Below are 25,620 nucleotides of genomic sequence, written 5' to 3' on the forward strand. Positions count from 1 at the left end.
TACCCAAATATTTTTATTAAAAAATTTTACTTTCAGAAATTATACTTTTAATACTTATAATTTTTAAGGCAAAAATGTAATTTGATTTAGGAGGTTCAAATGGAACAAATTCTTTACTGAACTTTTGATATTTTTCGCGAAGTAGATTTGACTCAAATCTACTTCCTGTATCCCTTTAACCAAACTAGTTAAAACACTATTAATTATTTTTTATTTTTTGCTTTGTATGAGGATTGACTTCCAATGTCATTCGTCATCACATTGTTTAAATTTAAACGTTATTTTAATAGAGCACTTCCATTTACCCTTCCGTTTTAATAAAACGCAAAAATAAACGTAACGTAAAACATTTAAACAAAATGTATGCGTATAATACTTAGAGTGCAAAGGGCTTTGACATTTACATAACGTAAAAATAAAAATATATCAAACATAAAAACATAAAGATATAACATTAAACACACTGTAAAATAAAACGCACAAAAATGTTGGACAATACGATGAAAATTTGAGAAATGTGGGTTCGGGTGTAAAGTGCCTTCACGTTGAGCATTCTCAGTCAAACGTAACACATATTGACTTCGACAAAGGCTTAATATAAACGCATTAATAATTTACTGGCATGTAGGTAAGCAACCGCTTGTTTTTGCCATTTTCTAAATCTCCAGCAATATTATTTCTTAGTCCGTACCTGTTTCTGAGGTTTTCACATACAATATACTCTTCCAGTAGATGGTTTACAGTAAATGATTTATAACATCTACTACGCGTTGGTCTTTCTTCGCCGGTTAACAAATATGAATTTGTTATTCGCGTGGATCTATTCTGATTCTGGTCATCGATTCTTGCTCCTGTCGAATCAGTTTCACGTCGATTTTTCCATTTACGTGGTGTAATTTTAATTGCATTTTGTTTCGCGCTTAGTCTTCTTCGTTCATTACTCCACGAGGTTCTGATAAACAATTTAAAAAATGTTTAACGTCTACCTCTCAAATAGGAATCGTATCCGTATTCTCACAAATTTTTGTCTTCTGCTCTTTTATTTCCTCAGCCTCATCTGCCGTTTTATTTCCTGAGATACCAGCGTGCCGTGGAGTCGATACAAATACACATTGCTATTCCATTTAATATATACAGAATGAAAAGATGTTTGTTTTAAGAACATCCTTAATGTTCTAATCCCGATTCACAGTTAATGCGCTTAAAGAATCGGAACATATAAGCGCATTCTTTTCACAGAAATATCACCGTGTTCGATGTTAGAACGATCAGTAAAACTTGTTATATATCCCTCATTGTTACTGATGATTGTCGAAAATTCCTGTTGGATGATTACTATTGATTTCTCTTTTATTATTCTGTAACAGAGCTTCAATTTTTTGCTTATCGATAGCAAAAGTTATAACGGTATTTTTCTTATAAAAATTGCTAATGTGTCCGGCAAAACAATTTCGTGTTTTTTGCTAACGTACGATACCGTATTCAGGCAGGTCTAGAATAGTTAGCGTGCGCGTGTGGCGGCTTCAGTCATTAAACTAGTCAGTGTGCTTGTGGCATATATGATTCCATTGTTATGTACCTATAAAGTCTAACTTTCTTTGATACGATTTTCTAGGGGATGAATATGCAATACAACAGTAATCGTACTTCGATGAAATCGGTGTTTTATATAATCGCAGTAATTTTTTTTTCTGAGCCCCAATTCATTTTTATTAAACATTTAATACGTTAGGGCTTTCTTGCATCTAAAACTCAATCCCTGTATGTGAAGTCTTCCGGTGAGGGATTTATGTAATAATTTATCTAAAAAGCGAATATTATCTTCTTACTGATTAGGATGGCCAAAAGAGGATTAACATGGGGAGTTCTTTTCCAATAGAAGTGTACATAGCACATTTTCTCTGGTGAAAATTTGAATCCGTTATTCTTTGCCGTTTCTTTAATCGCGGTTATCGCTCGTTGCAATTTCTCGTTCACTATCTCTATATTGTTACTAGCATATACGATTGCTAGAACATTGACGTAAACGCTTTTGCTGACTTCTCGTGTAACGACTTGCATCGTTTTTTGATGATGACTGTAAACAAGTAACGCTCAACGGAGAGCCTTGTAGAATGCCATTTTCTAACCTTTTTTCTAACAAGTATTCATTATATATATTTTCAAGTACACGTACTTGAAAAGTACGGTCTTTCATGTAAATGTCAAGTATTATCGGTAAATTTCCGTGAATGCTCCATTCATGTAGTTTAATCATTATTCCATATCGAAAGCCTTCTACAGTTCAAAGAAGACTCTGACGCTGTGTTTCGTAATGATGAAACTGGTTGTATGCATTATTTTCTAAATCGATCATTTGGTCAGTAGTTGATTGGTACTGTCAAAATCCTGCTTAATGCGAGGATAAAAGACCGTCTCATTCTAAAATCCAAACAATCAGTTTTTCGTCACTTTTTATCATTTTTTCGAAGTATTTTTTCAATAGCACATGTCAAGGAAAGAGAACGGTAACTATTGGGATCGATCAATTTTACCGTTTTTTGGAATTGAAACAATATATATTTCTTCCACTGCCATGGCTATATCCCATCCTGCCATATTTTATTATACAATTTTAGCAATCTAAGTTTTGCAGTAGTACTTAGTTGTTTGACTACGACGTATTTCGTTCCGAACAGAGTCTGTATTTCTGATTTCTCCAACGCTTTTAGAAGTTAATCTAATTTGAAAGTTACATTGTATGAGAAATTTATTTTGATTCTAAAATTTAGATGACCCTTAAGTTCTGTTTTTTTTTATTTTAAAAATATTCGTCATAATTGACTTCTTCAAATCGATCGGCTAGAAGTTCAGCAGTTTTTTTTTTGGGGTGGGGTTAATCCACTAGTTCAACATCAGATTGAAGGCAAGTTACGGAAATAAACTTTGAATGCCTGCAGACGGCACTTTCTTTCAAACGTCTGCCGCTGTCGTATTTCTGCTAATAAATGACACGTATTGTTCACAACAATTTTTTTGTACCTGTCATAAGATTTTGGCGTACGCCTGAAAACTTAAACAGGTGATTCTTGAGGCGTTTTTTAAATGCGATTTGAAATTCCGATGTTCGACGTTTCTTGAAAGCGTTGGGTTTTTTTACTTCTTTTTTTATCGCTTTATGTGTTCTTTCACGGCATGAAATTCCACTTAATAGAAATATAATTCATTTTATTTCCATAAAACTGAAATTTTCAAGGTAAATTTTTTCCATGAAAATTTTTGAAATGGAAATTTTTTCCATTCCATTTCACGGGGTGGATGGATTCTTGAGTTTTGTAGAGGTTGTGGCAATATATCTTAAAGCCTAGTCAAATGTAGCATCGGTTATAGTGTCGACATCATTTTCGATAACACAACAACAATAACAGTTGTTTCGGGGGATTATTGATGATGAAGTTTCGACTTTAGGACTGAGAGAACAATATAGACTTATTAAAAGGTATAGAAGTTTTAGGTCCATCGGTAATGGAGTAGCCCAATCACCTCTGTGTAGTTGCCTTGAGACGGCTAACGACATATCTTTAAAAATTGACTTTTTAATGGAAGAATATCTAAATTTAAAAGTCAACTGTTTAAATTATAATGTAATGGAAATGTGAGACATATATTTGTAATTTCTGTAATCTATTTGTATTCGCATTTTCTATAAGCGATCAATGTTTCTCTGTATAATTAATTGATCTACGGTTGATATTTATTTTTATTATGAAGACTGTGATAACCGGAAAAGATGTAAAAATTAATTTTTTTTGTAATTGTTAATAATTACTTTTGAATAAGGGATTTACTTATACTAAAGCTTTAGGCCGTTCTATTGCACCTGTCGCTTTTCTGATTGGTGAGTCACACTTACTTATATTTAATAGTAATATTCACAGTGTTTTTAATTTTGTTTAATAAAATTATTAACTTCAAGACACCAAAATATTGTTTGATTTTATGTGTTAGTAAAATCAAATAGTAATAAAAAAAAATTTGTGTTTAAAAAATTTTAAATGTATAATTTTTTTTGAAAATTAAATAAATTTTATTTAACTTAATTTTATTCTATTATTTTCATTTAAACATTTTTTTGAACATGAGGGGCAGCGCTGAGAAAGTTTCGGAATCATTTGTTAGCATATTAAATTTTCTATTTCATCTAACATATTAGGATGATGATATAATAAAAAAAATTCATAACTTTCGGCTAAAATTTGTACTATTTTTTTTTTCTATGTAACAATAATAACATTATTTATGATTATTAATTAGTATAAATGATTCTACGATTCCAGTTTTTTCGATATTAAGCCTTTAATTGAATAAACAGAATGACAAACGTTAATACTAATCCCATTCCCTGAAAAAAAAGAAGATAAATTATAGTTAAAATTGTATGTTTTCTTAAGTAATAAATTTGTGTAATTTAGAACCGATAACTACGTAAGTTACAGGACATATTAGGTTGTCTAAAAAGTATTGAGCCTTTGGAAACTAAAACTGAGAATACATTTAATGCGACTGGGAAATAACATTATGAGACCATATATGCATCTTTTTTTTTATAACCTGCCATTTTTCTGGCAACACCATAATCCCGCCGCTATAGAACTTCTTAAGTTTCCGGTCAAAAAATTGTCACGCGTGGTTTTTACAGGCTTCTTTCTTTTTAAACTAACTTAACACCATTTACGGAGTTCTGCAGAGACAGCAACAAATGATAGTCTGTCAGTGCCAAGTCCAGGCTATACGGTAGATGCATTAAAATCTCCGTCAAATTCTATCGATCCTGATGGGGTGTTCTTAAAGATGTACACGGTCTGGCGTTGTCAGCGTGGTATATGACACCCTTTTTAGGTCGTTCCGTTTGAATCGCTAGGTGAAATCACGCTAATTTTTGGCAGTATAGGTCTTAGTCCATCGTACTATCTGGTAGCAACAGTTTGTGATGCACGATGCCCTTCAATATCGCCAAACGCACGGCATAACCTTTCTGGGCGTCAGTGTGGGCACAGACTGTGGAGTTTCTGCTCGCTTCGATCACGATCTTTTTACACGGTTTTGTCGTAGGTTATCCACTTTTCATCACTCGTGATCAACCGCTTCAGAAATGACTTGATTTCATTACGTTGCAGTTGAGATTCACAGATAGAAATTCGAGGTAAATTTTTCTGAGTCAGATCATGCGATACCCGAACATTGAGATTTCTCTAAACGGTGCATTTTTTGACGGTGCATTTTTAGGTCATCGGTAAAGTCTTGAATGCTTACATGTCGGTCTTCTTGATTTTTTTCAGAATATTATTCAAGTTTTCTGTGATCGGTCACCCACTGCGAGGAGCATCTTGGACATCGGATTTCCAGAATGCGACTGGATCATCTTTTGGCTATTGCTATCGATAACATATCTTGCTCGTAAACAGCAAACGTCTCTTCACAGGCCTGCGCAATATTTGCGTCTTTATTGAAGTAAAATGTATCGCGGTTTTTCGGAAATTTCAACCGTCTTCATGGCGCATTACCTTAAATCTCAATTTAAAAATTCCGTCACTTTTTGCACATCTATTAACTTCAACTGCCAGCTATTTAATGGCGTTCGGCCTGACCCACTGCGACTCATATACCCTGAGATTTGAGTCGCTAATGCTATCTCGTGCGCAAAAGACTCGCTTCTTAGACTATATATTATTTAATGAAAAAACGTGAAACTCCTCTCGTAGGCAGAATGATACCTCTCGGCCTTTCATCCGGAGATCTCGGTCGTACATGGTGTTTTTCATACGCTAAAAATTTTCATTTTATATTAACAAGCTTCTTTGTAAGCTTAAACAAAAAGACCTTTTTGGGGTTCTGTATCGATACAAAGTTTTCTAAATCTTCTGGTCTCTAATCGCACATTCTTAGTTATCTCTGTAAATTTTAATTTCTGTCGATTTTCGATTTCTTTTCCTTTTGAATTATATTACAAAATATAATTTTTGATATTTTTCTAACTTTGATGTATCTGTAGTAATACTGAACAAAAGTATACTTTTTCTTACGATCTAAATAATAATTTTCATTTAAAGATCACCCGTTAAAAATAGAGAATAAATGTTAAAATATCACTAATCACTAAGATAAGACGTTACTTAATATTAATGTAAATATTACTCGTTAAATTTTAGAATTTAAATTCCCACACAGTGCTAGACCGGCGACTGGCTTCTTGCTACTCTCCCTGAATCAGTTCTTGAGCCGTGTTAAGAATATGTAACGGTGTTGAAGTTTAAAAAGAACTTACATGCGATCGGTAAAATGAAAATTGATTTCTAGCTGCTTTATTACATCCATTTTGTCAAAACTTTTGTTTAGCGGGTGTGTTTTTTCTATAGAATTTTTCTAGAATGGGTTTTAATATTCGATTTTTACGATTACTTGATCCTTGTTACAGTTTTATCATTATTATATTATCTTTTCCTGTATCTTTGTATTTTTTTAAACTATTTCTTTTTATCTGATTGATTGGAGTTTTTTCTTGTCCATGATTTGTTAGATTCCATTCATTTTTTTTTTTTTTGGTTCGTATTTTTAATTTTTTCAAGGTATTTTCCCTGAATTTTACTACTGTTGTTATTAGGTCCTACATTTCCATTCGTCCTTAAACAAAGGCTAGGTGGTTAATGTTTATACATTTATTTGAATTTTTTATTCTTGCTATTATACTTGTATGTTAAAATCTATTTTAAATGTCGTATGATTTTTTTTTAACATTTTACATTAAATGATTAATTTAGTTAAGGAAGCAATATTATTAAGTAGGTAAATGTTATACCAAAGTTACATGAAGTTTAACCTCTTTTTTAGCAAACGTGAGTACAAAAATATTTATTAATATATCGTTGGAAAGCCAATCAATCTACCATTTTTTTTTTTTACATTGCTTTAGTAAGCAATGTTCAATAAACATCATCTGCAATAAGCTATGTTTAAAAAATTGAACCAAAAAGTGAGGTATTTTATATTCTCTAAATAAATTAAACCTTAAAAACAATACCTTTGTTTTTCTGGTTTTTTTTTTGGTTTTTTTATTACCTTAAAAATAAGAGTCATATCCGCTATAAAAAATCCAAATGCATTCACTTCAATTTTCCTCATTTGTACTTGATCCAGAAAATAATTCAACTATGAACAGAAAAAGAATAACAGAATCAGTAAAAAAAAGAAAATAGAAAGAAAATAACTTTTTAATTTCCCGACTATAGTTCTATTGCTGCTTCATAACTATAAAGAGAAGTACGATCGGTCCAAAATGTAAAAAAAAAAAGTTATAAAGATTTCGGGAAGATGTATGCATAAATATACTTACCTTATTTTTATTTGTTTATTGTTATATTTTTTTTTTATTCAACTAAATTCGGCTCAACATTAATTCTTCGAAAGTGGCTTAAAGAATATATATATATATATATATATATATAGAGAGAGAGAGAGAGAGAGAGAGAGAAAGAGAGAGCTTTGACAGCATTAGATTTTGGATAAAATTAAAAAAAGGGAAGGTAGTTTTCACTATATTAAATTTTGGTCTTTTTGTATACTGGTCGTAGAAAGTTGAGCTTCAGTAGAATGAAATTTAAAAGTTATTTAGCATCCCAAAATTTTAAGTCAATCAGATCCGGGATGAGGGATATCCAACATTATTTCAAAACACCCGTTTTTTGTTTCGATATCGAAAATCAGTCGGGTACTTTTTCGGGAAATGCCCGTCACAAAAATTAAGATTTTTTTTTTAATCGGTACAAAGTAACATATTCTACAATTATTACGTAAAATTAAGCAGAAGAAATGATGGTAAAATGATAAATACATAAAAGATACTTTTTAATGCAGTATTTAGTATTAATGATATATAATCCAATGTAGTGTAAATGTAGCACAAAACTGCAATAATTATTAAACACTTTTTGATGTGTATATATATATATATATATATGTGTGTGTGTATATATATATATATATATGTGTGTGTGTGTGTGTGCTTGCGCGCGGGGTGTGGAGAGGTGTGTGTGTTTATTATGCGTGATTGCAATACAGAATATATAAAATAATAATTGAATAATTTATTTCTAAAATTCACTAGTATGTTGCAGCACTAATTCAAATAAATCTTCTTCATCCCTATATCTGTGATGCTGTAAGAATTCACAAATATAAGTATACATCAATTCTTTCGAGGTGCCCTTTTCTTTTTTGTTACGTTATTTGAAACACATCCGTAAATTTTCATAATTTTGTGTATGTGCTCCGGTCTGGATATCCACGAAATTCTCCGAATGATTACACTGTAAAATGTTGAGAGTTATAGCCGTATAATTTGGGAATATCTTCATAAGATTTCAAATTCTCGGATATAATTAAAGAACCTTCTACAATGCAAATTTTAATATCAAGCAAAATATCTTTTTTTCGACCCGGTACAGCATACATGAAACATTCTCTTGTTACTCTGCATATACCTCTGAAAATCTATCGATTCGGCAGAACTCTTCCTCGATTATACTTTCGCTTGGAAAAACCGGATTCATCTATTTCGACAGTCACGCCCTTTTCTCCTATTTTCTGTGGGTTTTTTAACAAATTATCAGCACAAAATTCACGCAAGTAATTCTTATAGTTAGTTGTACTTTCCGTTTCCATTTGCAGTTCTTTCAAACAGAATTTCGTAGTTGTGTACTCATTAACCCGACAATAATTATATATAAACGGTATTACTTTTTCCAAAGGTAAATGAATTTCTTATAGCCGTGTAATAAAGGAATTTACTGACGGCAGCTTTATTACACACCCGTCCGATTCTCTTTGCGGTAAATTGTAATTTCACATTAGTTCTTTTACAAACTCTTGTTTCACGTAAAACTTTCTTTGCTTGCAAAGAAGTTAACTCTGTCTTTTCTTTACTGTCATCAATAATTCGAACAAGCGATAAAAAAGTTTGCGGCTCCATAACTGTTGCATTTGCCAAAAATAGAAAAATTTATGTTATATATCAAACAGAAAATTTATATTTTTTGTACATCTAAAGAAAGACACAGCGTTAGTTTTATTCATACCTAAGCTAAGGTCTAGTATTGGAATCGTTTGCAAGAAAAAAAATAACCCGATAGCTTCTGTAGTGAGTTAGTTTTTTGATGGTGCCGCAAACGTTATATTGAAATAAGAAAATAAGTAAATAAAATTATAAATATGATCTAATCAAGCTTAACCTACGGTCGGTTCGCTCGCTAGTCAAGGTTAGCAAGGGAAGCGAGCGTAGGTAAAGTTTTATTAGATTATATTTATAATTTTATTGCAAACATAATTATCAGCAGACAAAGATAAACAAATGCCCTCAACGGATAAGAAACTGGTCTCATCGATCTTGTAAAGACCTTGACTCTTATCATTTTACCATCATTTCTTCTGCTTAATTTTACCTAATAATTATAGTATATTTTTTATCGATTAAAAAAAAAATCTTATTTTTGGTGGCAGACATTTTTCGAAACGGTACCTCTTGTTGGCCAAATTATATGAAATTGCACAAATATTTGACTATATATAATTTATAAAATAGTTATTTTATAAATACTTTTTACAATTTAATAATTAGTTTTCTAATCGTCCATTATATTATGTCATTTAGAATAATATTTTAATACCGCTAGCATTTTAAGGATATATACTTTGATTTAAATTTATTTACTTTTTATTAAGTAATGAAATTAATCGTCTGAACTTTGATAACCAAAATTCGATTACAGAATGAATCCTTACATGATGTGAGTACACCCCCTACATTCATTAAAGGTTTTCCTTTAATTAATTAGTGGATACCAATCTGTTTTCACAACTTAAAGTTTATCCGTTGTTAATTGATTTTGTCATACGTTCAAATTGCATTTTCTATTGTTAATTTTAGTACAAAGGAGTAACACGTAAAGTAATTAATTTTGTTTAATAACTTGTATGTACATACATAAAACTTAACATTTTACCCGTTAACCTTAATACAGTTAACAAGTTTTGCGTTTATATTTTTTTAAAGTGAATTTTTCATTTAATAACTAATAATATGTAATTTTCTTTAATTATTACTTTCGTTAAGAAAATAAGAATTTTTAAGATTCTATCGATCTTCGATGTAAATTTGTGATATGAATTATAAAGGTAGACGTACTAGGACGAAATATCGATAAAATTAAATCATTATAAGACTTAAGTTTGCAAATTTAAAGATAAAAATTGTACTTTAACGAACAAAATGTACGCCTTTTAAAAATGAAGGGCGTAAGATTTGTGTCAAACTAGTGATTCCTATCTCTCACTTCCCCCTACCGATATTAACATCCACCGTAATTTAGCATTTAAAAGAAAATACTATTTTAAAGAATATCGTAATATATGTGCAATAAATATAACCAGAAATAAAGTAAACGGATACGTGAGAATAGATCACAAAAAAATCAAAAAAGTTGCTGATCATATCAACTCTGAATGAAGAGATAAAATCTTTAGACAGGGAAAAAGATTCCGCACTACCAAGCAAATAAGCGCTGCGCTATCGTCAAGCGATAATCTTGCACCGCTTTCATCGAAAAAAATTGAAAGTAATAATACAGAGAACGATATAGAAATTTTATGTCTTGTTTACAAAAACGATGAGACTATAATCGATCAAGAGTATAAATTAATATTAAATTTTCTCACAGCGATAGATATTTCAAAAATATATTCCCGAAAAACGGATTTGGTAAAGCACGCTTTGTTTGTGATCGTTTATAGTTTCTCAAATATGTAAACCCAACAATAATTTAGAGACGTATATTAAAAATAAAGAGTCATATCGTTTGTTTAATTTCATCAATATCCACACACTCGATCATCGGTATACAAGACATACTCATAAATATAGACATATTCACATATAAGACATATTCACATAAATACATGCGGTGTACTCCAGACAAGCCTATCTCAATTTTTTTTTAAATTATTTTGTTTAGGATAATTAATAGCGCTCAGCTTTGCCGAATATGTACAACAGCTATAAGGCTCATACTTTAATTATTGGATAAGAATGAAGTCGCTAGCTGGACTGGTAAAAAGGTAGAATCAAAGATCCTTACCGGTGATCAAGAAAGGTGTTCTGAGAGTAACAAAAGAATCTAATTAATTCGATGTAAACATTAAAAAAAATATAAGCACGAGAGTGATCATTTTGGGTTAGGAACGGACTTGAGATGAATAAGTCCAAAAATATATTAGAATTGAATTTCCTTCTAGTTACCTAGATTTCTCGGAATACTTGTAATTAGGAAGGTTCCGTCTTTAAAAAATTATTTTGGATGAGAAATTCAATTACTTATGTAAAAAACAGTATTGTTTTTCCTCTAAAGCTGCTACAGAACAAGGTAAGAATTGTTGAAAGAGTATCCTTACTTACCCCCATTTTTGGGGTCGCAAAGATGTTGCTGTCGTAGGTTCTCCTTACGTAGAGAATCTATGGAGAAGATTGCGTATGAACATATCTTCAGGTGAATCCATAGGTTAGCGACGTTATTATCCAGGCGATTAGTGACGACCCCCATAGTGTGACTGGAATTTTGTGGGGGCCTTTATATATCCGTACAAACTAAAAACCGAGTTGAGAGTATCTGTAACACTTTTACTCAAGAACCGGCTAAAGAAGTGGGAAGATGTAAAAGGGAAAAATGAAAACCTTAAAATCTTCTATACGTAATTTTATTTGTATCATATATAAGAATAAAATGCCGTTTACAAACTACCTTATAACGATTATACCATAAAAATATTTTTTCCTTCAAATTTTGTCTATCCTGTTGCAAGTATGCTATCTCGGGGGAGTCTTTTCCTGAAGTTCCTTGTAATATTTACTCGTAATACTTAATACTCTTAATACATGTCTTGTATAGACATGCTTTTACATAAGCCACAATTTTGTCGGCGTGATAAATAAACTTTTCCATTTCTTTCAGCCTGTATCTGGTCATAATTATTTATTTCCACAAAACAGGAAGCGTTTTCTTTTGAAATAGTTTCATTTTTTCTTTTTTGTATTTTTAAACTTGATTTTTTGTATAATTATTGCGATTAGAAAATATTTTTTACATATCGATTTATATATTTTTAGATAAATTTTAACAAAATTAAAAAAATAATTTTTTATAAATAATAATTTTTTCAGAAATGTTCCTTTTAAATTCGTCAGTACTTTGAGGTTTAGTTTTTAGAATCTACATTTTTTTAAAGTTACTACAAAAAGTAGTATTACGGACTAAAAATCTGAAGATAGTACCGATCGTGGAATATTTCCATTTGTTGAGGTGACGTAGTTTCCAAGCAATAATTGAATTATAACAACAAAAATGAAGTAGTGCGGTCTGTTGAACTGACTTATTTAAATGAAGGTGAATTAGTTGACGTTATTTTTATAACATCGATGTACGAGTTACAGTAACAGTTATTGCAGGATCATCCTCATTTTCGATGAAGTACGATCCAGTAATTTCCTAGAGTTAGACGGCATACTTACTAAACATTGATATTTTTTTGTGTTCATCTGATTGTGATTTTCTAACGCATAGTATTGGAATTTTTTTCATTTAAGTAAAAATTTGCTCCATCTGATATCCAAAATTTGAAAAAAACTCAAATAAGAAAACTTATAAAATAGTATTTTCACAATTCTCAAGTGTTGAAAGTTCAACTCTTACTATTTATATTAGTAAATAATCAACTTTTTTAACAATACGCATCGTAAATTTGTACGGGATCTTTACAAAGGGTACACGGAAACTATCTCAGATCATGTTAACGTAATGTACCTTTTCCAAGAACTATGTGACCGACTTTACTCAAATCTTTACCGGTTAAACTGTGCATTGTTTTCAACACTATAACACAACAACAGTTTTGTAAAATATTAACCGGTTACGGAAAAAAATATTAGAAACTACCTATGCAACATTTTTTTTTGCAACAGCATTCATAAAAATTCTTACAAGCAATTTTCGGACATAAATCTCTGTGTTAAAATTGTGGTCTTAATGAGATGAGTGTGTCTGAAAAGTTTCATTCAAATAGCCCAAATAGTTTTTGAGTAGAATTACATTATGTAGTAAAAAATTAGTTTTTCAGAAAACGACCGAAAACTAAATCCTCTTACCTTATTCCTTACATTCGTGTAGCAAAACTGAATTTTCTTCATCATCATCAATTGTACTTTCTTCATCCTCATCTGAATTATTTTCTAATTTTCTTTTTAATTGCTTCCTTCTTCTAGTTTCACGTTCATATTTTGATATTTTAGTTTCACAGACTCGCATTCGCTCCTTGTCTAAGCGTTTCTTTGCCTCGACCGTATGATACTCTGTATTAATTCCGATATAGTCTATTATTTGGAACTTAAACACTTAATCTTGATTATATGATGCTACTAGAACATATATGTACCTTATATGGAATGTACCTTTCATCACAAAAATTCTCTTGAGAAATCTGGACCAAATGACATTGTTAAAACTCTCGTTTTGTTTCGAGTCTTATCATGAAAGCGCTTAGAAACAGGGGGCAGAAAAATTCTTGAATTTTGGTTTGATAACATCCACGACTGGTTTAAGAACCACAATTTTATGTATATAAATTTTACCAGAAGCCTGAACCTTTCTAAATGGAAACCATGCGTCTAAGCACATTCCATGAAATGGAGCTTAATCCGTTGATTTTGGATGAAAGCGTGCAGTCATTTTTTGACGTCTAAAATATAATCGACATATAATGATATTTATATCAATTTATTCATAAAAATAATCAAAAAATGTTAAAAATTAGTTTCCGTCTTTCCGGATTCCCCAAAACAGTAACTCTTAAAAGCTTCAATAATTAAGAGCGTTCTTGTTGATGTTTCTTTGAACATTTTTGATCCAGATTTTCACAAGATCATGACCACAAAGATTATAGTGTTGGCGAAAATGATTACATAGGGGTGACATGGGCGTAGTCACAATTTGTGTTATACGATATCACAGAACATATGTTATGCGTCGATCCACCGCTTCATTTTAAACGAATGACAACAATCTGGCTATGTAGTGGTACATGTATAGACATGCTTTTACGTAAGCTACAATTTACCCGGCATGATAAATCAAATTTTCCATTTCTTTCAAACCGTATCTGATCTTAATTATTTATTTCCACAAAACAGGAAGCGTTTTGAAATAGTTTAGTTTTTCTTTTTTGTATTTTTAAACTTAATACAGGTTTTTGTACAATTATTTTGATAAGAAAATATTTTTTACATATTGTTTTATATATTTTTAGATGAATTTTAAAAAAATAAAAAAATAAATATATTTCAAGACGAATGATTTTTTTCTAAATTGTGTTTTTCAGATGACAGTAATAAAGAAACAAGAATTAATTTTTTCTCTTCACAATTATTAGAAGATTTGATTTTAAAAAAACAAATTATTAAGCTGTTTTACTGATGGAGGATGAACAACACATAGTACAAGGTATGTACAAAAATATGGTACTTGTAATTAAAAACTAATCCTAAATTGCTACGTTTTCTAACAAAATCATTTTTAATTTCTTTTTTTTTTTTAATCACTTTAATGATTTTGTCTCCAAACTGTATTTTTATTCTTAATATATATATATATATATATATAAATTAAATTATTTATTTTAGCATCCACCTCTCAGGTTTATTGAATAATTATATTTATATTATTATATATTATAGTATTAAATTTCAAAGTGTTAACGCAAACATTATTTAAATTTGCTTTTATTTTCTCGTGATTTATATTGTTAGGTAAGTAAATAGATTATACTAACAGGTAATATAACAGGAAATGTGTGTGTTCGCGCGCTGTGTATTCAACATCAGAGGACTAGCTATATTTAAGGAGTGCATTCCATAGGTTAAAAAAAAGAAAAATTTTCTAAAAAATATAGTTCTGAAAATCTTTTGTTTTCGAGTTATCGTTAATAATACGGTTCCATCAGATTCAGTTTAAATAATAATAGTAAAGTCTGTTCGGTACTTACGTATTAACGCCACCGCAGCTAAGCTTTATTTAAAAACAAAGTAGTCAATCGGATTTCGGTGGAAAATGAACAGTCTCTTTATTAATTTTAATAAATGGTTATTTATATTTATTTATTTTATAAATATAATTTAACCAAACTTAATCTACACTCGCTTCGCTCGATAACCTTGACTAATTAATACGAGTGTTTTGATTATTTAAATAATAAATAATTGCAATAATTACTGAATTTATTAAATAAATACTCAAAATTCGATGTTAATTAGACAAGGTTAGCAAGCGAAGCGAGCGTAGGTTAAGTTTGGTTAAATTATATTTATAAGATAAATAAATATAAATAACCATTAATAAAGAGACTGTTCATTTTCCACCGAAATCGGATTGACTACTTTGTTTTTAAATAAAGCTGTAGCTGCGGTGGCGTTAATACGTAAGTACCGTCTGTTCTTTATATTAATAATATTTAATGTGTTCATTTGTTGCTTTTTGATTAAGATGAGAAAATTTTAAATGATTGTTTTATATATATATATAAATTAAACTTACTTATTTACTGAAAATTTTCCTTACCTCTTCTTCACTTTCCTTTTCCAGTATTTGTGGATCTACTCTTAATAATAATTCATTTGTATCACCGATCTGTAATTAAGAAATTTGTAATTATACAACAGTAAATTTATTAAGAAAATAATTTTGACGATTTAAATGTAATATGGAACAATAATTTAAATTTACCATTAGAAATATGTCACTTACAATAGAACAAATATTTAATATTACTGATAGCAAATATATTTATTTTCTTTTGCTTTTTTCATCGATGCAAGTATGCTGTTGTACTATACATCAAGCAAGTGACATTCAATCTTACTATTTACACACTATTCATCACACTGATTAGCTACGTAGTAGTAAGATTAACAGAAATTAATTAAGATTGCTGTTACACTTGTACCTCGGTTGCTTTGCATGCATCAAACTCGTATAAGAACTACTGCAATAGTGCAATGAAACATATTAATATAATTCTTTCTGTCATTTATGTAGAGAATTATGGGTCTTCCTTTTAAAGTCCCGTTTCTGAAATTTGTTAATACTATCTCACATCTATTATGTTATTATTTTATCAACACTGATCACTACTGAAATTTATTTATAAGATATGTTGAATTTATTTATACAGATTGTAGATTATACGGTATTTGGAATGAATCCGTTTCTTTCATTCTTACAATATTTTAAACATGTCATTCTTTATAAGCTTTAACTTGCTTTAGTTTAATCAAATCTTGCAACTGCTATATCTTTTGATCTATCGTATGAAAATAATGAAATTTGGTACACGTATGTAACTTCGATGACAATACAATACTACGGTGTTAGAATTTGGATATGATGATGTGTATGAATGTAAATGTAGTTTGTACAGTCTTAGGTCGACCGTTCCTGAGATGTGTGGTTAATTGAAACCCAACCACTATAGAACACCGGTATCCACGATGTAATATTAAAATCCGTGTAAAAGTAACTGTCTTTATAAGGGTTTGAACCTTAGATCTCTCGTATTTGAAATCAGCTGATTTTCAATGAAGAGTTCACCACTAGATCAACGCGGTGGGTGCAGTTTCAACATTATATTATCAATCGTACTTTAATTTCGTGTCCCACATGTGAATTGTTGAGTCTTTGATGGGCTTCCGCTAAATTACAAAATAGTCGTTTGTGGAATAAACTGTAAGTTACTGGACTCATATTTATATGGTTAAGACGCAACCAGTATGTCGACATGTTTGAACAGGTAATGTCGGATTTCTTTGCCTTCTATCAATGAGTAACTGCTAATTTTCTTGCAATTTCCTTGTAGAGATAAACCTCCTTTTCAGTTTATTATGTAAATATAGAATGTTCTGATTATAATATAGCATCCTTTTTATAAAAAAATTCTACTGTATGGCTGTAACAGAAAAGACTTTACATTATTTACCACTTGATGTGGTTTAAAGATGTTTTTAAGTTTTTACCGTAAGAAATAAAAGAAAATCGATTCAAATAAAGGATATTTTGAATGATTTTGTGAATTTATTTTTCAATTTTATAAATATATTTTTTCTCGATATAGGTCATTATGGGCTACGTGAACAACTTTACGTGGGGTTTTAAATCTTTTTAATTTTTTACTCCAGTAATTTTTCATTTACGCTAAAGGGAGTTATTTTCTCACTCCAGACCATGCCAAGCGTGCGTTGACTTGTTTTATTAGATCTTGAAGCCCCCCCAGAAATCCTTTATTTATCTCAAAATGTGTTCTGGTACTTTGTTTCTTCATCGGTGATTTCTATTTCTTAGATATCTTTACGTACATTTTTTGAGTCTTGTGTCATTTATTCAAGAAATGTGACCGTAGAATGGGATTTGCGTTTTCAGATTATATCAGAGAGTTTTTCACAGTATGCGTGTAGATTTCCTGGTGGTCGGATAGGAGTATACATAATATATATATATAATATTATGATTTAATCGTAATTTCTTTTAATTTTTATTAGCCGATTTATTTATTATTTATAAATTTATCTACATTATTGAAATAACAAGGGTGTTAAGGTAAAAATTACAAGAATTGTGAAATGTCCATCGTTGGAGTAGCGTTTGGTAAATGCAGCTAATAACAACCGGAAAAGTAAAAATTTGATTTAAGAAACATATTTGTTACCTGAGATGTCAAACACGATGAACAGACTGCAATCCAAACAGTTCGTGTACAGTTGTTTATAATTTCAATACCGTAACATAAATAAGTAAATGCTTTTTCAAATTTTAAATATTTTCTATTTTGATCGGTAAAAACTATTACGATGTAATTAAAATATAATAGTATTCTAATAGCATTTCTGCTAATAATTAAGAAGAGATCGCATTCGCATATACGCAATAAATTTCTTGTATTTTTACTTGCATTTGTGTGTTCTTGTCTAAGTTTTCTAATATCCTGTTTTTTAACACATTTAATACAGTTTTCCAATTCCTTGTCGATTAAAAAATATGAAAATTCTAATTCTTCAAATAACGAAACTATCTGACATTCAATAGAATTAATAGTCGTTCCCATAATTAAAAAATATAGTATAAGTAATAAATCATTATTACGTTTTCCCTCATCAAAAATATATGATTTACGGTAATATAATATACTCGGTAGTACGCTTAAAATTACAACAAATACATAAAAATTGCGACGAAAATTTGAAATATATTCATCGTTATCTTTGAAAGGATAATTAAATATTTTCTCATATTCCTTCCCGTATATTATCCTTATTATTAATAACAAACAATAACAAAAGTTTTCATAAATTATTCCTAAAACTTGCATTTCATTATCGGATGTTAAGTGTTTATAATTAATCGTAATATACTGTATTAATAAAAAAAAAGATATATTAATTATTGTAAAAACCGGTGTTATTTTAAAAAATTTATCCCACCAATTTTTATTTTTATAACTCCAAGGAAGTGTACCAAGAATATACGAATATATGCAAACAAAATCTTTTAATAAAAATATCTACGCTTTTTTTTATAATAGAATTCTTCAAATGTATTTCCTAACGATATATTTTATGGAATATCTAGTTATATTATTTTATTTAAAAGTTAAAACTTGTAATTATTATCCTTTAATAACATTTAATGATGAATGGTGGTTCATTAAATATTTATTAAAATGAAAAAAACATTTTATTTTACAACCCCGTATAATTATATAAATTACATTGTTTGTTTGAGTTATATATATGCATACGTATAATTAAAATTATTATTTATATTTTTTATGAATTTACATTTCATAAGCTGTGTAAATGTATAATTATTTTACAATTTGTTGTGAAATAATAAAATATTTAGCTAAACCGATCGTTTGTCACGTATAAAAATGTTTTGAAAAGAAATAAAAGATTTAATTAAACAACGATTCTTTTTTTTAAAAGAAGTTTTCTATTAAAACGTGACATTTTAAATTAATAATAAAATAGACTATTTTGAAAAATTGTCGTATCATTATTTCAATCTAATGTAAAAATATTATTAAATTTGAAACACAATAGTTGATAAGTAGCCACCTCAGTTTCTGTTACAAATGTTAATCCTCCAAACCGTACATCACGGCATTATTCTGCGACGTTTTCTCCAGCTTTAAAATTACGGCGTTGTACTGCGAAAAACAACTGAATATTCATTTTAAACTCTTCAACTGTGAAAGTTATTGGTAAAGACATATTCCTTTCAAAAAGTCAAGAAATATTTAATTCCTTGGAATGGAATACCTCCTGACACCTCTTGATCTTAGATTTTTATAGATCTTTCCGTTTCATGAAATAACCCTTCTTGGTAAATTCTCATGTAATAATCCGATTGTTTGACTGCTAGTACGGCCATCCGTCACGGAGTAGCGCTCCTCTTCAACTGTAACCGAAGGCCTTCATCTGATCTTAAAAAAAAAACCGGTTCAATCTCACCGTCAAGTCAAGTAAATATTCGTTCTAAATAGGGATCTCACTGTAGTTTTGTTTATTCACAAGCCCGTTCGATTGGAAACGGGCCTTCTTACCTATATATATAAATAAATCTCGTTAAAAAAAACTTGGATCGTGCGTCTTCATTTCTAAAACCAAATCAAAGAACGCACGGTCATCTGACTGCAATTGTCGAATCAGATCCGCTAAGTAAGCGATCGGTTCAAACCAAGACCTGTATGCAAAATGCTATAAATCATAGTTTTTTAGATGGCTTGTCGTAAAGGTTCTGGAACTGACAAATGTGGTTTTTAGCGACAGCAGTAATGTTTTCAGCCGACCTAGCATTACGATGACGGACTTGACTCTTCGCATCAGCAACTTGGCTACTTTTCACAGATATAGCAATGAATTTTACATTTGCTGTATATTGCTAGATCGATTGCCTGCTAGAAATAAACATCGACCACGTCCGTTGAATGCAACCGCAGCATTTTCATTGCTCTCAAAATACTGTCTTTGGCCCAAAAACGAGACCAAATAGTCGATGTTATGAATGAACATATTATTCGACTATTACTCTGAGGGTTTTTTGAGCACCGTATCTGGAAGTTCTGTTTATTTATAAATCTATTAGGTTAGAAACAGACCTCATCCCTAAGGATAATTTTCTTTAAAAACTGAGGTTAACTGTCTACATTTCCAGTACCTAAGTAACTAAGATACGATATTGAGGATGGCCTCTTAGCTGCACTTTTTGCGCCAGGTACACATTTTAAGCATATAATTCAAGGATTTTAAGCAAAATGCTATTAAAATTCGCGTTTAAGATGGTAATTCATTGTAACGTTTTAAAATGTTTTCAGCAACAACAGAGTTGTTTTAAGCTGATCTGGCACTACGTTGCCATTTTCTATACAAAATGGTGCTTTGTTACAACCGAAAACATCACGAACTTTACGATTTTTCTCTACGAAATATTCACCATATTTGAATTCAACATCGTAATCTGGATTCTTTCTTGCAGCAGGTTTCTAACGCCATTGATCTCCGTACCCATCACTGTCCAAGGTTTTTCCTTTGTCCCCTTATAGCATAATCTTCACCTTATCTATTAACTTTATCCTTCTTTTTCCTCGCTTCCTTCTACTAACCCTTCTAATATAGTTATCAAGATTCCGCTTTCTCTAACCGCATTTCCTAACCGGTTTACTTTTCTTTTATGCGCTTCTCCTATAATCGGTCTCTTTTCTTTAATTCTGTTCGTTACTTGCTCGTTTATCTTTATCCAACTATCTTAATTTCTCCATTCTTATCGACATCCACATCTTAAAGCCTCAATCCTGTCCCTCTCCCTCATCTTTATTGTACGGAAGCTTCACTTCCTTATAATAAAACATTTAGTATATAGCATCTGGCTAATCTCTTTCTTTGGCTAAGCCTCTTTGTCGTTAACTTCCGCTACTTCAGTTTTTCCTATATTTATTTTCATTTCATATTCTTTCATTCTTTTCCAAGGCTGTTTACAATCTTTGAAGCGTGTATTTGCTATCGACTAGAACTACCGCATATTCATCAAACTTCATGCGTCTTATTTGTCGTCCTCCTATATTTTCAATGTAAATTTTACATGAAATGTTAAACGTAAACAGGGATTACTTGTCTGCATTTCCAATATCTAAGTTACTAACATACGATATTGAGTACGGTCTCGTAGCTGCACCTTTTGCGTCAACTAAATATTTTTCGCATGTAGTTGAACATTTTTAAGAAAAATGCTATTAAAATTGGTCTTTGAGATGGTTAATCGTTGTACCGTTTTGAAATTGTGAAACCTGGGTTTTCAGCGACAGCAGAATTATTTTAAGATGATGTGGCACTACGATGACATTTTCTATACAAGATGGTGCTTCATTACAACAAAAAACCTTCACAAACTTTACGATTTTTCTTTACAAAATATTCACCGTGTTTGAATTCAACATCGTCTGAGATTTTTCTGGCAGTATGTCTCTAACGCATAAGTCTTTAAAGCTATTTGTAGTGAATTTTCATAAAATCTTTGCTTTTTCGAATATTACATTATTCCATTTTAATTTCTTTTTAAATTAAATTGTATTGTTTTACTTTACAGTTATTAATTAATTTATAATTGCCATCATATATTTTTTTTTGAACAGGCGAATCATAAAAATTGTGATTTGACGTTTCTTCTTAACAATAAGTTGGGCTAAACTTAATAAAGGGTAAAAAATCTGTTTAATATTAAAATATATATAGATTACTAGTTATTTAAAATTACGTAGAAAGGATAATAAATTATAAGGTTACATTTAAAGTTTATTGAAATAGCATTAATATTTAGTAACATCATTACGAGAATTTGTTATATTAATTTTAATTTTATTTTCCTATCTATAATATTCTTAAATGTAGAAGTATTATTTTTTTTTAACTCCAATTTCTGTATAATTGTTTTTATGTTTTCTTAACATATGACAATTAATTAAAACATTTTTTATTAATCAAAAGTTTATTTGTATGATATTACTGTGATAGTTACTAGGCATTAAGTATAAAATTAGATAAGCAGTAATAAAGTCATGTGTGTATGTACTTATATTTAGTTGTTGAAAAGTCGCCTGACAAACAGTAAGCATTACCTATGGGAAATGTAGTTAATTAAATTGTGCTGTATTATAAAATTCCTTTTTACACAGAAATTTATGGATGAAATAATTCATAAAGGATATATAATCAAAAGTAAACGTACAGTTTTACTTTTCTCTAAATAAAAAATAATGGCGAGTATTTATATATATATATATATATATATATATATATATATATACAGAGTATTTCAAAATTATGTTATTAATCAAATGGCAGATAGATTTCTGGTCATGAAATGTATATTTAAATGAAAGTTCCCATATACATACCGTTTACATTTTGGTTATCGAATAGATAAGCAATCACAGCTGACACATAATACACAGGCATAAACATTAGTCCTAAATGAGGGGTAAAGTTCAATAACGCACATGTTTGGTGCATGGTTAATAGATAGATAGGTAAAAATATCCATCCCGTGGTAACGTAATTTTGAAACACGCTGTATACATACATATAGAGTGCGTCACAAAGTTCTCCTGAGACTTTTATATACTACTTTACTCGTGAAAATAGTGGAAAAAGTTCATATAAACTTATGTTCTAAAATGCCTCATTTGCGAGTTTTGGCTAGTAAAAGATTTTGCTCGGATTTCGGCTACCCCGGTGAAATGAGGTAGTACTGAAGTATTTAGGATGTTAATTAAGGAGCAGATTTAGTGATTTCTTATGGTTTTTGACCTGAGAACTTGAATAAAGTAGGTCTCAGAACCCTATTTTCGGTAGAGTTTGAGAAATTTGGGTGTAAACAAATAAATCGGGGTACACAACCCTGGTTTTTATGTTTGACTTAAGAATAACTTCGTTAAACGGGTAATAAACACAAAATGTTTAAACGGAACTTGTAGAAAATTTAATTCTGAACATTGTTGATTCTTAAACCTTGAAATATCTAAGTTCTATTAAGCGGACTGTAAATCCAACCGGGAGAATAAATAAATAAATAAAAAAAGGCGTAACTGCACAAAAATCTTATTATATTAACAAAAAACACAGGTAACACACAAGTACATATTAAAGCATAATATTCCGAACGCCTATCGTTCGGAATCATGGAAAGGTTAACTCCGTTCGGGCAACGATTTGCCGCTAGCACATCCCGCAGCCGAGTGTTGAGTAAGCACTCTCCAACCAAGCGGCGAAACATAGAACTAGCAGGATGCGAACTACTCTTGGTAGAAATACGCTGAACATACATAATGGTAAGATAAGTTGAATAAAACTTTATATGAACTTTTCCATTATTTTCACGAGTAGAATATATATATATATATATTTATTTATTTATTTGTGTGCGGGTGCCCGTTTGTATGTTTGAACGTTAATTAAAATTATATATAAATCTGTTGAACTATATATTTTCGAATCGTTGATATCAGTGCATTTGTAATACAATATCGCATTATCAAACAATGTTATAAATGAATATACAATGAGTGAATTTAAAATCGAATTACTTTTTCGTGGTTTAAAATTATATGATGGCGACGATGTTGCTGAGATTTCCCAGTAATCGCATAGAACTTAATATTTAACCCCCGCAACCATTCCATGGTTAAATTCAAAACGAATAGTACTGTTACCATGTTGATCATTCCCTTATTTATTTAATTATTTTCTTCTTAAAATAAAAGTAAAACGAATAAGTACAAAACTAAATTATTTGTTAAACTACAATTAAGTGTTAAAATTTAACATAGATTTAACCCTACTAAGATTATATAATGTTTTAATTATATATAATTAAAACATAAAATATATAAAAACTCGTCTTTTTAATAAAAAATTTACTTTCAAGAAGATTCAAATAATTTAACCCTATTCTTCCCGGCATCAGTTGATCCAGAGTTTGAATTTGAGTGTAAAATCAATAAATTTGTAAAAATCAAATTTTTATTTTATGAATAATATTTATTACGAGTATATTTCATTTTCAAAACATTCAAGCACAAATAATTATTTTTTAAATTAGTAATATAACAAAAACAAACAGTTTGCCTATGATTTTACGGTTGATTGCTAACAGATACCCTTCATGTAACGTCACTGAAATATTCCCCTTTTCAATCTTCCGGTAGGAATAAAGCCAATTTCGCAGTCGGCAAATTTTGATGTTGATTATCTTGTATATTATTAAAGAAAATAAAGGCTAAAGGCCTTATATAAGGTAAATATTATGACAAACAATATGATTAATAGTTTATACATTAATTGCCTCATAACACGACTGGAGGAAAATTTTAACGTAATTACATTACATGAGCTGTTATCTTTACCTTTAGGTAAAGTTAATTGCCTTTAAGTTATAGTTTTAGCACTATTTAGTTTCCATAACTGTTTTAATATATTAAAAAATTTATTTAATAAATAAGTAATAGTGTAAAAAACGGCTTTTTTAGCGGATTTCCAAAGAATTTAAAAATCCCAATTGCGGCCGGTCATATATATACACATATCTACGTTTGCATGTATAAAATTATTTCGTACCCAAATCTTAACTGATTTTAATGAAACTTGATGAGCGGATATAAGCCTATTAGAGACAATAGAGTCCAATAGAATTTCACGCGAATCTGTTCACAGAAACAGGAGATAGAGCCAAAAAAGGGGTTTTTGGGTACATTTTCGGCTCCTTTTCGTTTTCCTGGGCGCAATTTTAATCGATTTTGATTAATCTTGATAGGATGATGTAAACCAAGTAAAAAATGATTCCTACTGATCTTCAAGTGAATCAGTTCACAGGAATCGGAATTAGAAGCAAGCACACTGGGTTTTTGGGTACGTTTGCAAGGTTAACTAAAACTGGAAATCCGCCCTTCTGACAGACTTGGTGCGACAGATTACTTTTTCATTCTGTGCCTAATCATTTACTGCAACGTCCTCTAAAAATTAAAATATTTATTATTGTATTTAAACACTAATTTTTAAATATTAACAATGTATACTGAAGTGTTTATCTGTACACTGACATTTTTTATACATCATATTTTTAAATTCAAAAACATAGAATTGTTTTCTTTGTCCTCTTGCTTAATGTAAACATCTCCTATCGTTTTATTTCTTTTTATATGAGAATGAACCAGCTGATCGTAATTATTGTTAGAATTAATTGTATAAATTTAATCTCCTTTAAGATGTATTAGCAACAACATCACTAAATCTTTATCGTTCTTGCTAGACATATTTAATATATATCTAAAATGTGAATAAATGAGAACTCAGTTGAAAACATAAATTATTATAAATCATTGTAATGTTTAGTTAAGGAAGTGTAAATTTAGATAGTAAATAAAGGAAGTGATTATTATTAGTAATTA

The 25,620-nt window shown here is 29.9% G+C and overlaps 1 protein-coding gene and 1 long non-coding RNA gene across 2 annotated transcripts in view; one reads left to right on the top strand and one right to left on the bottom strand.

Annotated features, from left to right (window-relative positions):
* Positions 1 to 25,620, top strand: part of LOC142332573 (scoloptoxin SSD14-like) — a 121,415-nt gene that overhangs the window by 70,503 nt on the left and 25,292 nt on the right. Inside the window, exon 2 of the mRNA XM_075379067.1 lies at positions 14,455 to 14,576. The gene's annotated coding sequence lies outside the window, so the exon portion shown is untranslated. The remainder of the gene's footprint in view (positions 1 to 14,454; positions 14,577 to 25,620) is intronic.
* LOC142332574 (uncharacterized) lies at positions 7,091 to 15,997 on the bottom strand. The gene is made up of 3 exons (XR_012758332.1): positions 15,876 to 15,997; positions 15,690 to 15,758; positions 7,091 to 7,185 (listed from the first exon to the last, which is right to left on the bottom strand). It is a non-coding gene; the product is annotated as an uncharacterized LOC142332574 (long non-coding RNA).

Source organism: Lycorma delicatula, chromosome 11 (genome assembly GCF_047948215.1).
Source record: "Lycorma delicatula isolate Av1 chromosome 11, ASM4794821v1, whole genome shotgun sequence".
Taxonomy (NCBI): domain Eukaryota; kingdom Metazoa; phylum Arthropoda; class Insecta; order Hemiptera; family Fulgoridae; genus Lycorma; species Lycorma delicatula.